We start from the raw sequence: 18909 nt of genomic DNA, 5'->3' as shown, positions 1-18909 counted from the left end.
GAACCTGACGCTGTGTTCATGGTCAGGTAAAGTGTTCAGAGTAGACTGTAATGTACAATAGTTCACATTTTCTTTAATGTGCTTCTCATTCTAATGGGAATTATTTCTTAATCTCTGAGTATATCTAGGTTACCATAATTAGATTGGATAATCCTGTATTGCATACAATTATGAAACTTTTGTCTTCATTAGCAAATCCAATTTAAAATCTTACAGTATCTCTTCTGTCAAATATGTTTAATTTGGCCATCCCTGGTCTTACAATATAGTGATTGGTTTGTGAGTGATGATGCAAAGCATTCTTATTCCACATTACCCCCTGACTCAGTCTCCCTCAGTTGTCAAATTGGTGAAAGCATTCTGTTATTCATTAATAGGTGTAATGGTGGTGACCATTACATTACATTGCAAGTGCCATGCTCTACCGACTGAGCCACACAGGGACTGTAAAGCTTCTGTTCCCGAAGGGGTATCATTGCTTCGACCTTTCTACCGTATAGACGGTATAGTAAGTGGTTACTACCACTACTAGCTCTTATCTTCTTGTCTCTGTGTTCCTCCTCTGCATGTAGGCTCCATGTCGCCACCGTACAGGTTCCATTTACTACCACCGACCCACTCACTCACATCCCTGAAAGACTTCCTCTTCCCCAGTCCTGTCATCTCACCCTCAGCTCTCACAGAAAGAGAGTCAGAGAGTGAGAGAGAGAGTGAGAGAGAGAGAGAGATGAGCGAGTGAAGGGGAAAGGAGAGGCAGAGAGAAGGGGATAGAAAGAGAAATATAGTGCAATGAATGCATTGTTTCGTGTTGTGTTGTGGCTTTGCTGGCATGCATCTAAAACATTTTGGGAGAGTTTGCCCCACCAAGATGTACATGCGTATATCTCTCTTTTTCCTCTCTTGCTCTGTCTCTCTCTATATATCTCTTTAACGGTGACAAGAGGTGACAAACGGTGCCCACAAACTGTTAGAGCCTACATAAAGCTGTCCCAACAGCAGAGATTTCTTTTCAGCACCATGGAGTGAATCCTTGCCACTGCTATACCTGTCTATCAGCGAAGCCTTGTCTGGCAGCGAAACAGTTCATTCAGCCTCGTTGTCTGCCTTTTAAAAAAACATAGCTGATATGACTGACATGCTTAAACAAATGGGGTTCAAAGAAAATAAAATAAAAGTGTATTCGTCACGTGCGCCGAATACAACAGGTGAAATGTGGAATACAATGCAAATAGTTCTGGTAGCCATTTGATTACCTGTTCAGGAGTCTTACAGCTTGGGGGGTAAAAGCTGTTGAGAAGCCTTTTGGTCCTAGACTTGGCGCTCCGGTACCGCTTGCTCCAGTAGTAGAGAGAACACTATGACTGGGGTAGCTGGGGTCTTTAACAATTTTTAGGGCCTTCCTCTGACACCGCCTGGTGTAGAGGTCCTGGATGGCAGGCAGCCGTACGCATTACCCTCTGTAGTGCCTTGCATGTTGAAAATGTCAGTGGAGACAAATGCCAGTTGGTCAGCACATGCCAGCAGCACATATCCTGCTAATCCGTCTGGCCCCGAGGCCTTGTGAATGTTGACCTGTTTAAAGGTCTTACTCACGTCGGCTACGGAGAGCGTGATCACACAGTCATCCGGAACAGCTGATGCTCTCATGCGTGCCTCAGTGTTGCTTGCCTCGAAGTGAGCATAGAAGTGATTTAGCTCATCTGGTAGGCTCATGTCACTGGACAGCTTGCGGCTGTGCTTTCCTTCGTAGTCTGTAATAGTTTGCAGGCCCTGCCTGTTTTCTACTGACAATTGAGATGTACAAACTACGGCATAAGGGGACAACATACAGATAAGAGGCAATCCATGATTTTGATTAAGACATTATTGAGCGAGCTAGGACGGACGTAGTCAATATAACTATTTGTTCAGCACTTTTGAAATGTACAGCGACAGAATTCAGAACATGGGCTGTCCTTACAGTATTCTCCCTGTACACCAAGTCAGAACCGTTGGATAAATAAAGGGGGCATATAAGCAGACATTGAAAGCTCTTACAATATTTTATGATTACATTTTTCTAAAACAGGCTATAGGCTACATGTGCACCACCAAGTCAGAACAGTAGCCTAAGTTTGGAGGGGGAAAGGGACCAAATTATTAGGGTGAGGCACATGGGCTACTAATACCTTACCACACAACATACACTTAGTATTACTTTCTTAACTACAGTATACATATCTCCCTGGCATATTACATCATTCATGCAGCAGCATACAATACATTTTTGGATTCACCTTGTTGTGCTTTGTGGGCAAATTTTGTAATCAAAGTGTGTCATCAAAGTTGGTCATTCTTTGGATTTATGGTGCTTTTCAAGACAACTGGGAACTCTGGAAAAAAAACTCTGAAAAAACAAGGTTGAATCATGACGTCAGGGATCTTCAGGTCGGAGATCTATAAAGAGACCAGAGTTCTCGACTTGGAATTCTGAGATGGTTGACCGTTCAAAACATATTTTCCCAGTCTGAGCTCGTTTTTTTTTCAGAGTTCCCAGTTGTCTTGAACTCATTGAAGTCTAAGATTTCCCAGGTCAGAGTTTCCAGTTGTTTTGAACACGGCAGAAGTCATTGACAGTGTATTGTTCTGCCTGCGGCTGTCGAACCCTGACCTCTTCACTGGAAGTGCTACCTTGTCCCGGACCTGCTGTTATCAACTCTCTCTCTATCGCACCTGCTGTCTCTAACTCTGAATGTTCGGCTATAAAAAGCCAACTAACATTTACTTGTGAGGTGCTGACCTGTTACACAATCTACAGCCACTGTGACTATTATTATTATTTGACCCTGCTGGTCATCTATAAACGTTTGAACATCTTGGCCATGTACTGGTATAATCTCAACCCGGCACAGCCAGAAGTGGACTGGCCACCTCTCAGAGTTTTGTTCCTCTCTAGGTTTCTTCCTGAGTTTCTGCCTTTCTAGGCAGTTTTTCCTAGCTTATACATCTGTATTGCTTGCTGTTTGGGGTTTTAGGCTGGGTTTCTGTATAGCACTTTGTGACATCGGCTGATGTAAAAAGTGCTTTATAAATACATTTGATTGATTGATTGAAACAACATTTTCTGGCCCATCTTGTTGAATGTTTATCCTTTAAGCTTGGAAAAGAGGACCATAAACCCATACTTGGACCACACACCGACTCCACTGATTAGCAGGCTAGTGATTGCTTTGCAACGCTTGCAGTTAGCCACTGATTCCTTCCAAACCACTCATTGTTGAATTTACGATTTCCAACTTGTTGGGTAATGTTTATGTCCAATGGCCAATGAGCACCGATATGTTTTATCAATGATTTCTCTTCATATGACAAGTATTGAAAACGATTTGCCAGAAGATTGTCGACTTGATTCATGATGATGACAAAGATTTTGAAAGTATGATGTTGAGATCAGTCCAATCAAAGCTACGGTAGATATAACGTGATTTGACTCCATATCTGTGACCTTGAGCCTTCTTGGATGGGCACTTCTAATGTAACTCTATGGCAGCACCCAAGGGGCATGAATTTTCGAGCTCTACCCGTAGATTTTGTAGTAGTGTCCCCTTGAGTGACAGAACACTGAGCCAATCAGAAACTAGAAAACATTACCGACCCTTACACTCCATATTTTCCGCTGGCTGCCCCACCACCACAGAAAGCACTGAGCTAGGCTGAAACACCTGCATTTTGGAGCTGCCTTAATCAAGAAAGCAAAAAAGAGACCATGTTTATACTGCTCAAAAAAATAAAGGGAACACTTAAACAACACAATGTAACTCCAAGTCAATCTCACTTCTGTGAAATCAAACTGTCCACTTAGGAAGCAACACTGATTGACAATAAATGTCACATGCTGTTGTGCAAATGGAATAGACAACAGGTGTAAATTATAGGCAATTAGCAAGACACCCCCAATAAATGAGTGGTTCTGCAGGTGGGGACAACAGACCACTTCTCAGTTCCTATGCTTCCTGGCTGATGTTTTGGTCACTTTTGAATGCTGGCGGTGCTTTCACTCGCGTGGTAGCATGAGACGGAGTCTACAACCCACACAAGTGGCTCAGGTAGTGCAGCTCATCCACGATGGCACATTAATGCGAGCTGTGGCAAGAAGGTTTGCTGTGTCTGTCAGCGTAGTGTCCAGAGCATGGAGGCGCTACCAGGAGACAGGCCAGTACATCAGGAGACGTGGAGGAGGCCGTAGGAGGGCAACAACCCAGCAGCAGGACCGCTACCTCCGCCTTTGTGCAAGGAGGAGCAGGAGAAGCACTGCCAGAGCCATGCAAAATGACCTCCAGCAGGCCACAAATGTGCATGTGTCTGCTCAAACAGTCAGAAACAGACTCCATGAGGGTGGTATGAGGGCCCGACGTCCACAGGTGTGGGTTGTGCTTACAGCCCAACACCGTGCAGGACGTTTGGCATTTGCCAGAGAACACCAAGATTGGCAAATTCGCCACTGGCGCCCTGTGCTCTTCACAGATGAAAGCAGGTTCACACTGAGCACGTGACAGACGTGACAGAGTCTGGAGACGCCGTGGAGAACGTTCTGCTGCCTGCAACATCCTCCAGCATGACCGGTTTGGCGGTGGGTCAGTCATGGTGTGGGGTGGCATTTCTTTGGGGGGCCGCACAGCCCTCCATGTGCTCGCCAGAGGTAGCCTGACTGCCATTAGGTACCGAGATGAGATCCTCAGACCCCTTGTGAGACCATATGCTGGTGCGGTTGGCCCTGGGTTCCTCCTAATGCAAGACAATGCTAGACCTCATGTGGCTGGAGTGTGTCAGCAGTTCCTGCAAGAGGAAGGCATTGATGCTATGGACTGGCCCGCCCGTTCCCCAGACCTGAATCCAATTGAGCACATCTGGGACATCATGTCTCGCTCCATCCACCAACGCCACGTTGCACCACAGACTGTCCAGGAGTTGGCAGATGCTTTAGTCCAGGTCTGGGAGGAGATCCCTCAGAAGACCATCTGCCATCTCATCAGGAGTATGCCCAGGCGTTGTAGGGAGGTCATACAGGCACATGGAGGCCACACACACTACTGAGCCTCATTTTGACTTGTTTTAAGGACATTACATCAAAGTTGGATCAGCCTGTAGTGTGGTTTTCCACTTTAATTTTGAGTGTGACTCCAAATCCAGACCTCCATGGGTTGATAAATTGGATTTCCATTGATTATTTTTGTGTGATTTTGTTGTCAGCACATTCAACTATGTAAAGAAAAAAGTATTTAATAAGATTATTTCTTTCATTCAGATCTAGGATGTGTTGTTTAAGTGTTCCCTTTATTTTTTTGAGCAGTATATATAGCTTTGCTAACTCAATGATTATTTTTTTTACATTGTTTGCAAACTGATAAGAGATGCGTATTAATGTCAAAATTACAATCAAAACAGGCAACAACAAAAAAATACATATTTTTTTAGGCTAAACAGGTGGGGCTCAAAACCTGAATGATGGGTCGCCACAGAGAGAAAGTGAAAAAGAGAGAGAGGTGGAGAGAGCAAGAGAAAGAGAGAGAGAGTCAGAGAGAGGGAGTACCCGCTGCACAGAGTCTGAACTCAACAACCACTAGGCTACCTCTCTACCTCCTCAGGTGCCATTTAGAGATCCGTCATCCCTTTATCCTTCCCTCCATGTACACGCGATGTCGTTGACACTAGTATTCTGCCTGTTTTTGGGTCATGCATTGCTCCCTGAGTTGCTTTTTTTTCTTTTCTTGTTATGTACTTGTAGTTGTTCACCTCCTTCACCCTCTGTTATTGTTCTCCATCTATGGGATGGATGAACTTTACCCTGTCATGTCCTATACACCATGAGAAGGTTACAGTTGTTTACAATCGCTAACATCTTTTTGTCCAATCTGTAGTCACATTTTCAAAACTCGAAAAACACAATTAGCAGAACATCCATCTGTTGTGGACCATACCATTAACACAATTCATGTTGTTTTCACAGATTATGCAGTTAATTAACACGTTTCTAAAATGCTTATATTGTCTTTACATACAAGCTTACCCAATACCAAAATGATGGATCTTTCTTGTCTTATTTAAAAATGCTTGCAAACAGCATCCCAGAAATGAAATGTTCAAAACCCTTAAATATAGTATAAAGCCTTTACTTCTCCAACAACAGCAGCTCAAAAGCTATATTGAAACACCTGATAAGCATTTGTGACCCGATTCAGGAAACTAGGTGTAGGTCGCAAGTCACGAGAACAGGAGAACTGTTTGAATGTAAAAAATGTAGTTTTTTTAATCAAAATGCGTTTTTTGGCAGAAATGCCTTCTCGAACATGTAAACTTTCATGTGCCTTAATATCAAACTTGTATGCCAGCTGTAAATACGAATAAAATTGTTAAATTACAAGCCTAGTTTGTTTAGCCACATAAAAAGTGAGCAGCCTTCCCGCTAGCCATGATTGGCTGAGATAATGAGTGGGCTGGACATGCCAAGAGATGAGTTTGGATTGGTCTGCCATATAGTACGCATCTGTCTATTGGAGCTAGTCAGTATGTTTTTTTTTCACCTTTATTTATGTCTAGGTAAACGTGTCAAACGCAGCTTTTTAAAAAATGTATTGTTTAGTAAAACTGCATAAACTTAATGTCAAGTTAAAGTGTACTTTTAGCTAGCTAACGTTAGCTGGCTGGCTCCCTAGCTAACATTATGTGTATGCGCTCCACTTTCTGGAGGACCGAGTTTTGAAATCAGTGGAATTCGAGTATGATTGCTAGGAGATGGAGAAAACACCAGTCTGTATTACATCGTTAAACTAAGGGCAGACAGGAGACGCGTCCAACCATTATGTATACTGGTAAGATAGTCTAGCTAGCTACATTTTCAGATATTACACATTTCTAATTTTGACAGAAAGTGGTTTCATTTCAAGTGTACTGTTAGCTAGCTATCGTTAGCTTGCTGGGTTGCTAGCTAACATTATGTGTATGATCTTAATCTTCGTATATCAGACACATTTGCTTGACTAGCTATAGACTAGTTATAGACAAAATAAAATACAAATAAAATAGTTACAGACATAGAACCTGGTTGGTTAGCTACTTGCAGAGTCATGCAGGGTAGTAACGTCATGAGTTGTGATTATGGCCCATTGTTTAGCGAGCTAGCTACATGTCTTAACAAAAAACTCCACTCTAATTTTGACAAAGTATTTTCATTTCAAGTTAGTGTACTGTTAGCTGGCTAGTTAGCTAACGTTAGCTGGCTGGCTCGCTAACTAACGTTACGTTATTCATTGGGATACATTGTTTACCTAGCTAGCGATCTAGCTACATTTCTTAACAAAATACTCTCATCTTAGTGTGCCAGAGTGCAGAATAACTGATACATTTTTGAATGCTCAACACCCATTGAATATGTCCGGTTTCAGTAAACATCGGCAACAAAGCGTAATTCAATTGTTGTCAGCAGCACAGTTACGGTCACCAACGCTCTGGATAACATGAAAACTGGCTAACCAGCTCTGGTAGGGGCAGTAAAATGGTCAGAGTGGGGTGTTCTCTCATTATGTGTCTGGAAGTAGCTAGCCAATGTTAGCCAGTTAGTTTGGGTGCTTGACTGTCGTTGTTAGGTCAGAGCTATCGGAACAACTCTATTCATTGGCCAGAGCATCCAGTGTGCGCTCTGAATGCGAAACGCTCTGAATTTATGAACTGACAATCTGACAGCACAGTTGCAGTCACCAGCACTCTGGATAACATAACAGCCTAACCAGCTCTGCTAGGGCGAGTAATGTTCAGTGAGCTGTTCTCTCTCTCTTAGATGTCTGGAAGTAGCTGGCAAGTTAGTACAGAACACTCAGACCAACCCTTAAAGAGACAGGTGGGGTTAAGGCTTAAGAGGTTGTGAACAATGCTGAATGGGTGTAGACAAAGTAGGGCTCTCCAATAGTAGTACCAAAACATTGAAAGACGGTTTTCTCAAAAGTGAGTTTACAAGATGATCAACTTTCAAAGCAGAATTACTTTCCAATTGTTTCCTCAAATGCAGTGTATGATATACAATTCTGTAGCTCAGAGTCTCTACTTTTATACAATGTAAAAAACAGAACTTGAAATGTTGCTACATCAGACCGAATCCAGGTGGTGAGTCACATTTTTGAATGAACAGATCATTGAAACTTTGAGAAATAGCTGATTTACTGTAAATTGAGTAAAATAGACCAACTACAGCTGATTCCAATCTCATTCAGAGACATAGCCAGGTTTTGAAGTTCTTTCAATTACATGGACATACACAGTGAAAAGGGGACTCTTTGGATTGATTTTGTTCAATGTGGATACAGTACAAGACAGAGAGAGAGAAAAAATAATGTCTGGACAAGGGAGAGGAGTAGCTGGACCAGGGAGAGGAGTAGCTGGACCAGGGAGAGGAGTAGTTGGACCAGGGAGAGGAGTAGCTGGACCAGGGAGAGGAGTAGCTGGACCAGGCAGAGGAGTAGCTGGACCAGGCAGAGGAGTAGCTGGACCAGGCAGAGGAGTAGCTGGACCAGGGAGAGGAGTAGCTGGACCAGGCAGAGGAGTAGTTGGACCAGGACAAGGGAGAAGGAGAGGTAGGGGGAGAGGAGTAAGAATGTGTGATGGTGTTCAAAGGGGAGTAAGAGCTGTTGTCACTGATGAAATAAGAGCCACAATCATAGACCATGTGATAAACTATGGTCTATCACTGAGAGAGACTGGTGAAAGAGTCCAGCCTAATACCATGGTCTATCACTGAGAGAGGCTGGTGAACGAGTCCAGCCTCACACCATGGTCTATCACTGAGAGAGGGTGGTGAAAGAGTCCAGCCTAATCTCAGACGGTCAACCGTGGCTTCCATTATCTGGAATTTTCAACAAACCAACAGGTAAGTAATGCATTTCACAAGGGCTCCTTCTATCATTACTGTTGCTATGTCCCACAGTAACTATAGGCCACCAGTCCCAATGCAAATACATATGTAGTATTTTTGTTGTTCTAAAGGACGCAAGGTCTTCCTCCTTCTGGGGGACGAGGAAAGCGCCTCAGTGAAGACCAAGAGCATAACATTGTAGGATTGGTCATTGCTGAAAATGCAATAAAACAGAGAAATTCAGACCAGAATTGTAGAGGACACCTGCTTTTTCACAATGTGGAAAGCATCAGCCTGACTACCATTGCTCGGACTCTGACCAAAGACAGAATTGGAATGAAACCGTTTTTTTTAAAGGAACAGTGAGCGGGGTCAAGGATCTCTGGAACCAATACGTCCAGGTATAGTGTCTATCCAATATGTCTTGTTCTATAGTGAGTTTAACACTACATGTTAACATGGGTTACAGTACATACAGTAGGACACTATGCTACTCTACATGTAAACATGGGTTACAGTACATACAGTAGGACACTATGCTACTCTACATGTTAACATGGGTTACAGTAGGACACTATGCTACTCTACATGTTAACATGGGTTATAGTACATACAGTAGGACACTATGCTACTCTACATGTTAACATGGGTTACAGTACATACAGTAGGACACTATTCTACTCTACATGTTAACATGGGTTACAGTACATACAGTAGGACACTATGCTACTCTACATGTTAACATGGGTTACAGTACATACAGTAGGACACTATGCTACTCTACATGTTAACATGGGTTACAGTACATACAGTAGGACACTATGCTACTCTACATGTTAACATGGGTTACAGTACATACAGTAGGACACTATGCTACTCTACATGTTAACATGGGTTACAGTAGGACACTATGCTACTCTACATGTAAACATGGGTTACAGTACATACAGTAGGACACTATGCTACTCTACATGTTAACATGGGTTACAGTACATACAGTAGGACACTATGCTACTCTACATGTTAACATGGGTTACAGTACATACAGTAGGACACTATGCTACTCTACATGTTAACATGGGTTACAGTACATACAGTAGGACACTATGCTACTCTACATGTTAACATGGGTTACAGTAGGACACTATGCTACTCTACATGTAAACATGGGTTACAGTACATACAGTAGGACACTATGCTACTCTACATGTTAACATGGGTTACAGTACATACAGTAGGACACTATGCTACTCTACATGTTAACATGGGTTACAGTAAATACAGTAGGACACTATGCTACTCTACATGTTAACATGAGTTACAGTACATACAGTAGGACACTATGCTACTCTACATGTTAACATGGGTTACAGTAGGACACTATGCTACTTTACATGTAAACTTGGGTTACAGTAAATACAGTAGAACACTATGCTACTCTACATGTTAACATTGGTTACAGTACATACAGTAGGACACTATGCTACTCTACATGTTAACATGGGTTACAGTAGGACCTATGCTACTTTACATGTAAACTTGGGTTACAGTAAATACAGTAGGATACTATGCTACTCTACATGTTAACATGGGTTACAGTACATACAGTAGGACACTATGCTACTCTACATGTTAACATGGGTTACAGTAAATACGGTAGGACACTATGCTACTCTACATGTTAACATGGGTTACAGTACATACAGTAGGACACTATTCTACTCTACATGTTAACATGGGTTACAGTACATACAGTAGGACACTATGCTACTCTACATGTTAACATTGGTTACAGTACATACAGTAGGACACTATGCTACTCTACATGTTAACATGGGTTACAGTACATACAGTAGGACACTATGCTACTCTACATGTTAACATGGGTTACAGTACATACAGTAGGACACTATGCTACTCTACATGTTAACATGGGTTACAGTACATACAGTATGACACTATGCTACTCTACATGTTAACATGGGTTACAGTACATACAGTAGGACACTATGCTACTCTACATGTTAACATGGGTTACAGTACATACAGTAGGACACTATGCTACTCTACATGTTAACATGGGTTACAGTACATACAGTAGGACACTATGCTACTCTACATGTAAACATGGATCACAGTACATACAGTAGGACACTATGCTACTCTACATATTAACATGGGTTACAGTACATACAGTAGGACCCTATGCTACTCTACATGTAAACATGGGTCACAGTACATACAGTAGGACACTATGCTACTCTACATGTAAACATGGGTTACAGTACATACAGTAGGACACTACTCTACATGTTAACATGGGTTACAGTACATACAGTAGGACACTATGCTACTCTACATGTAAACATGGGTTACAGTACATGCAGTAGGACACTATGCTACTCTACATGTTAACATGGGTTATAGTACATACAGTAGGACACTATGCTACTCTACATGTTAACATGGGTTACAGTACATTCAGTAGGACACTATGCTACTCTACATGTTAACATGGGTTACAGTACATACAGTAGGACACTATGCTACTCTACATGTTAACATGGGTTATAGTACATACAGTAGGACACTATGCTACTCTACATGTTAACATGGGTTACAGTACATACAGTAGGACACTATGCTACTCTACATGTTAACATGGGTTACAGTACATACAGTAGGACACTATGCTACTCTACATGTTAACATGGGTTACAGTACATACAGTAGGACACTATGCTACTCTACATGTTAACATGGGTTACAGTACATACAGTAGGACACTATGCTACTCTACATGTTAACATGGGTTACAGTACATACAGTAGGACACTATGCTACTCTACATGTTAACATGGGTTACAGTATATACAGTAGGACACTATGCTACTCTACATGTTAACATGGGTTACAGTACATACAGTAGGACACTATGCTACTCTACATGTAAACATGGGTTACAGTACATACAGTAGGACACTATGCTACTCTACATGTTAACATGGGTTACAGTACATACAGTAGGACATACTGAAAAGCATTTACACATACTGTGTTTGATTTCTTTCAGAGTCATAGAGTTGGAGGCTAATCCGACCCCACATTAAATTATTTATGTAGACAAGGCAGGGTTTAACCTGGCAAAAACACGTCAGCGTGGAAGAAACGTCATCGGGAAAAGGGCTACCGTTTATGTGACGGGTCAGAGAGGAGAAAATTTCACAATGTGTGCTGCAATCTTGAGTGCTGGTTTGCAAAAATGCCAGATTGGTCCCTACAACACTGAGCTCCTTTTACTGTGTTTAGATGACCTCCACCAACAACTGGTGCCAGAAGCAGAAAGGGAACAGCTGGGAGGAAACATGAGGACATTTGCGATTGTGTGGGACAATGTAGCATTCCACCATTCACATGCAATCACAAACTGGTTTGCAGCCCATCCAAGAATGGTTTCCCTTTTCCTCCCTCCCTACTCACCTTTCCTCCCCCCTACTCACCTTTCCTCAACCCCATTGAGGAATTGTTTTCTGCCTGGAGGTGGAAAGTGTATGATCATCGGCCACATGACCAAATTACCCTCCTGGATGCAACGGATGCCGGCTGCAGAGACCTCTCAGCTGAAGACTGCCAGGGGTGGATAAGGCACGCCAAGCGTTTCTATCCAAGGTGCATAGCGAGAGACGACATAAGATGTTATGTGGACGAGAACATGTGGCCAAATGCTGAAGATCGTATAGATTAGATTATAGATTAGAACAGGACTGTGCATTTTTGTGTTTTTTCCCTTCTGTGCCTTTTTTTGTTGATCACTGGCAGCAATTTCATGTTGCTAATAAAGCTTTCACTGCAGCAATTCTGTCACTTACAATTTTTTTCCACTGTACATTCTATAAAGTAAAGATGACTCATTCCCTTTTAGATAGTATGTTGCCCTAAAAATGCACTTATTCGACACTCAATCAAAAAATGTAGAGTGGTTTACAGTAAAAGGAAACTAAATTCTAAAAAACAATGGATGTCATATTGTCTATTGTCTGCAGGTAGAACTGAAACATGAAAAGTAATGCAGTTTTTGTAATGCCATCAACTGTTAGTGTTTTGAAAGTCTTAAGTATAGGTAAACGCTTGTTAGCAATTGTAAAAAAAACTGTAAATACATGTGACTCATTGCGTAGGTACATGACCAAGCTGTGTGTTTGTGTGTGTGTGAGCGAGAGAGAGAGAGAGAGAGAGAGAGAGAGAGAGAGAGAGAGAGAGAGAGAGCGCGTGTGTGTGTGTGTGTGTGTGTGTGTGTGTGTGTGTGTGTGTGTGTGTGTGTGTGTGTGTGTGTGGATGTTGTTGTTAGTATGATGGAAATAGATAAACTGTAGAGATTTACAATAGAGATGTGTTCATGTTTTAGGCCTGTACTGTACCTACTGTATTAGTACCGCTCGTTTAGTTTTACGGTGTCTTCCAATACCCTGGTTATAAAGACAGAGTGGCTAGTGACCATCTGCTTTCTGTCAACATAATGGACACATTACTGACCATCAAGGCATGCCTTCATCTGGGTCTGTACATCGTCTCAGAGTAGGAGTGCTGATCTCGGGATCAGGTCCTCCCTGTCCATATAGTCATTGCGATCTAAAAGGCAAATCAGATTGACTTAATGCGTGCATACATTTTTACATATGGGTGGTCCCGGGGTCAAACCCACTATACTTGCGTTACAAGTGCCATGCTCTACCAAGTGAACTACAGAAGACCCAGTAATGTTGCTGTCACTATGGTGCTTGAATAGTACATAACACTGGCTCCATCTAGTGGTGCGATGGTGGCTCTACATCCGACAACTGAGTCTAGGGCACCAGCTGTTCGTCCTGCTTGTGATCAGCAGCCAAGCTACAGTATCCGTCTATATAAGCAGGCTTGAGGCCCACTGTAAGAACTACAAATCCTCTGGCATGTCAACAACATAGCTCAGGCAGTAGGAAGCTCTTTTCATCCATTTATATGCGGATGATACAGTCTTATACTCAGCTGGCCTCTCCCCGGGTTTTGTGTTAAATGCTCTACAACAAAGCTTTCTTAGTGTCCAACAAGATTTCTCTACCCTTATCTTTGTTCTGAACACCTCCAAAACAAAGGTCATGTGGTTTGGTAAGAAGAATGCCCCTCTCCCCGCAGGTGTGATTAATACCTCTAAGGGTTTACAGCTTGAGGTAGTCACCTCATACAAGTACTTGGGAGTATGGCTAGATGGTACACTGTCCTTCTCTCAGCACACATCAAAGCTGCAGGTTAAAGTTTAAATCTAGACTTGGTTTCCTCTATCGTAATCGCTCCTCTTTCATCACACCTGCTAAACTAACCCTGATTCAGATGACCATCCTACCCATGCTAGATTACGGAGACATCATTTATAGATCGGCAGGTAAGGGTGCTCTCGAGCGGCTAGATGTTCTTTAGCATTCGGCCATCAGATTTGCCACCAATGCTCCTTATAGGACACATCACTGCACTCTATACTCCTCTGTAAACTGGTCATCTCTGTATACCTGTTGCAAGACCCACTGGTTGATGTTTATTTATAAAACCCTCTTAGGCCTCACTCCCCCCTATCTGAGATATCTACTACAGCCCTCATCCTCCACATACAACACCCGTTCTGCCAGTTACATTCTGTTAAAGGTCCCCAAAGCACACACATCCCTGGGTCGCTCCTCTTTTCAGTTCGCTGCAGCTAGCGACTGGAACGAGCTGCAATAAACACTCAAACTGGACAGTTTTATCTCCATCTCTTCATTCAAAGACTCAATCATGGACACTCTTACTGACAGTTGCGACTGCTTTGTGTGATGTATTGTTATCTTTCTTGCCCTTTGTGCTGTTGTCTGTGCCCAATAATGTTTGTACCATGTTTTGTGTTGCTACCATGTTGTTGTCATGTTGTGTTGCTGCCATGCTATGTTGTTGTCTTAAGTCTTTCTTTATGTAGTGTTGTGTTGTCTCTCTTGTCATGATGTGTGTTTTGTCCTATATATATATATTTATTTTTTTTCCAATCCCAGCCCCCGCAGAAGGCCTCTTGGTAGGCCGCCATTGTAAATAAGAATTTGTTCTTAACTGACATGCCTAGTTAAATAAAAAATAAAATAAAAATGAAGCCATCCATTCTGAGAAAGCTGGGACATTCAGCGACAGAAAGTTCTGCTCTAGACTAGATAGAATGTTTCACCATTCCAGAATCCATAGGAATTGGGCTTCTAGAATTTCATCATTTGATATCTGATGTGATGATCAGAGACACATCTTTATTTATATCTAAATATATGGCTCTATTGATGATGAAATAGAGGAGCCGACATGCATTAAGGGTATAATTACAGTGCTGGTGAGCTGGTCAATTACATGTGATGACATTCATTGTATATCATGCCTGATATACTATATCTGGCCCTATATTTTTTTACATTTTTACATTTTTAGTCATTTAGCAGACGCTCTTATCCAGAGTGACTTACAGTAGTGAATGCATACATTTCATTTCATTTCATACATTCTTTTTCTGTGCTGTATATTGCAATACGTTTGACCCTGGCCCAAAGGTATGTATCTCCCGCTGAGTATTTGCTATTTAAACAGTTCAAGTTAAGGTTGAGCCTTGTGTCTTTTGAACACGGGGACTGCTTTGACTCACACAAGGAAGCTGCGGAGGTTTCCTTCTTCAGTTTATTGATTTATTGACATTGATTTTCTTTTTTTCACCATTAGTTTCTCTCGACAGACACCAATAGCATTTTCATAAAGTATATTTTTAGTTTAAAATTACATTTATAATATTTTACTCACATATGTATTTTATTGGTTCCTTTTTTTTTGTTATTGCAATAAACAAGAGTAGCCAGTATGAGTTGGGTATTGCTACAATTCGACATACAAACTCTTACTTGTCCCTTCTAACAATGAAATTCAAAAAAATGACTTTATTGGCAAGACACGGTTTCACCAAAGTGTCTCCATCTTTATCTTTCTCTGGATGTTTTCCAAATGGCACCCTATTCCCTATAAAGTGCACTACTTTTGACCAGGGCAGTACATAGTGAATAGGGTGCCATTTGGGCAGCATTCTCTGCCTCTGGTGATTAATAAGGATGGAATAAGGCTAAGAGCCTACACACAGCTACCAGGACACCTGCTCAGAAAATAGGTTCAACAGTTTGACTAATACATGAGGATGAACGTACCATTTGAGGTGACTACGATATGAACATATATGTGGATTTCTACTTCATGGATCTAACAGTGACAGAATCAAACACTTTGAACTGATCGATGGGTCATGGTTGTTAATAATGTGTGATGCTTTGTCAACCTTATATCAGGAAACAATCTATAACGTCTGTGCCTGCGTGGGCGGGTTAAGGTTTGTCTCCTCTATTGTGGTCGGCCACCCTGCCTGGGTTAAGGTTTGTCTCCTGTAACGTGATAGGCCACTTCTGTTCCAGCCATGGCTTCTCTGGTCTCTGATTGGTGGGGAGTGGGGAGAGCAGGTCTCAACACACACAATATTACACAGGGTGCATCTGAAATGGCACCCTATTCCCTATATAGTGCATTACTTTTGACCAGAGCGCTATGGGCTTAGTGTACCATTTGGGATGCAGCCATAATGATACACACCAACATGAACAAGAGCACTACTCCAAGTACACTTTTTAACTTCACACAAATGAAATCATCTCCACCAAGTCAAGATCAAGTTTAAGATCAGGATTAAGATCAAGTTAACCAAAAGAGCACATTGGTGGATAAACTGACTCAGTCAGCTCTTACATAATGGCATTGATATAATCATATATTCTGTCATATCAGGATTTATTACTCAATACTCAACCTTATTTCTCACACACGAAAATGAAACACAATGCAACAAAAACACAAAAAGTTCAAACTAAATGAAAAAATCTTGTCAGATCAACTTGCCAGGTTGCTACCTGGCATGTATGTACCGTTCCCCAAGCAGAGATGGGCTGCTTTCCAGTTATCTCTCTTTCACCCATCTCATATTAACAGCCCTTCCCTAAACTGCTTCTTTATTGTCCCTCTTCTGGCCCTGTCCCAAATCGACCTCTAGACCCTTCAACCTATGCACTTGAAAAAAATCTTAAGATGATTAGATACGCAATATGGTAGTAGCACAATCTGTCCGACTGATTGACTAGACGGCATTGTTGTGTCCAATCCGCTGAGATCGCTGCAAGTGCATAGTGTCTAGGGGTCCATTTAGTATTGGGCTTCTCTACTGTACACCTCTGCAGACCACCCCTCTCTGTGGACGAACATAAAAGGCCTATTATCAGGTACATTTCCCATTCATAGGACCAGGAGTTTTACACTGACTATGTGACTCGACCATGTGACCTGAACAGGACAAAATGCATTTAAGCACATCTAGGACCCAGAGTTCACTGTACATTACCCTGTAGTGTACAACACATTGTTTACGCTGAATAACAACAAGTTAACTCTTCGATCAAAGGTAAGACATTAGAACACATTGCTTCTCGCTGGAAGGGCAGTGTACATCTCCGTTTGGGTGGTGTTCATTAGGGCACTTTTTGCAACAGAAAACGAACGCAGGCGTTTCTTATTGGACGACTTCAGGTAGTATCACCCTGTTCAGCTCTGTTTCGGCTAGTTTTCCTCAGTTTTGTGGCCGTCGTGAACACGGCCCAGTGCTATAGCAGTGTTCAGCAGGGCAGGCTTCTCTTCGTCTAATTCTCAGTTCAGTTAGCCTACTGTAGGTGGACAGCACAGTCTCAGTCTCTGCATCCGGTATCTTACCAACTCCTAAATATTCCATCCTTCTCACTTCCACCCGTCTCCAACCATTCCCTACTAAATAGAATTTTTTTATTTTTTTATTTATTATTATTTGCACATCACTATAATTGTGTAGGTAACTATGAAAATGAACCAACCGTCCCAAAATACAACAGAACAAAACATTGATCACTCATGGTAAAATAATACACCTAGCATTGCATGGCTTTCCGTTTAAAGACAGGAAGGTGTGGATGTCAAAAATAAAGAGGGCTGGGCAGGGTTTCCCAGGCCTGTCCTAAATACACTATGTGTGACCTTGCTGTGCTAGTGCTCCGGGGTGGTTGTCACTTAAGTTCAGTGTCTTCTCTCTCTCTCTCTCTCTCGCTCCATCTCGCTGTGCCGCTCTCGCTCTTTGTCTCTCTCGGGGGATCTGGTAGAGATCGTTTGGGAGTTCGGGGTCCCCTTGTTGCCCTTATGTAGCCTTAAACCAACCCTCCGGGGGGGGGGGGGGGGGGGGTCGATCCAGTGATGCATAAGAGAAGACCCTGACCCTTCCAGATCCCAGAACTACAGGCCCCACACAGAGAGAAGGACAGAGAGACATACAGGGAGATACTCTACGTAGAGATACTGTACACTGGTCACACCACCAACACTGTATGGAGTTCATATGGGGGTGGGGTGGGGGTGGGGGGGGGGGGGTTGCATAGGTGGATGGAATCCGGAATCCTGTGCTTTATCGCAGATACACAAATCATTCTCTCCACACGCTCTCAGGGACACACACAAACGCACACAAGAACAGACTCTCATGTGGTTGTACTTTGAGGACTAAGACTCACATTGTGGTCTCAATGAGTAGTAGATGCTGCAATACCAGTTAAAGTATATGGCAAGGTTCCAGGTTACTGTGTTAAAGGGGCAGTATGAACCAATGCATGCCTCCTCTGCCCTAGCTCCTCTCTCTCTGTTCTCGCGCTCTCCTATCCGGTGGAGAGGTTTAGCTGTGATCGTTATAGTGGTTGACACACTCCCCCCCTCCCCCTGCAGCCATCTTTGTTGTTACAATCTATTTTCGAACGCCAGCGTGTCTCCGCCTCCTCCACTGTGCCCCTGGGTCCAGATATCCAGTGACCCACGCTGGTCGTCCTCTCACCTAGTCCTGCCACAAGTACCCTAAAGTCCTGTTCCCTTCTCCTCTCTTACCCCGCTCT

This window comes from Salmo trutta, chromosome 30 (assembly GCF_901001165.1).
Source record: "Salmo trutta chromosome 30, fSalTru1.1, whole genome shotgun sequence".
Taxonomy (NCBI): domain Eukaryota; kingdom Metazoa; phylum Chordata; class Actinopteri; order Salmoniformes; family Salmonidae; genus Salmo; species Salmo trutta.
The sequence above is the reverse complement of the archived record's forward strand: the minus strand, read 5'-3'. Positions refer to the sequence as shown.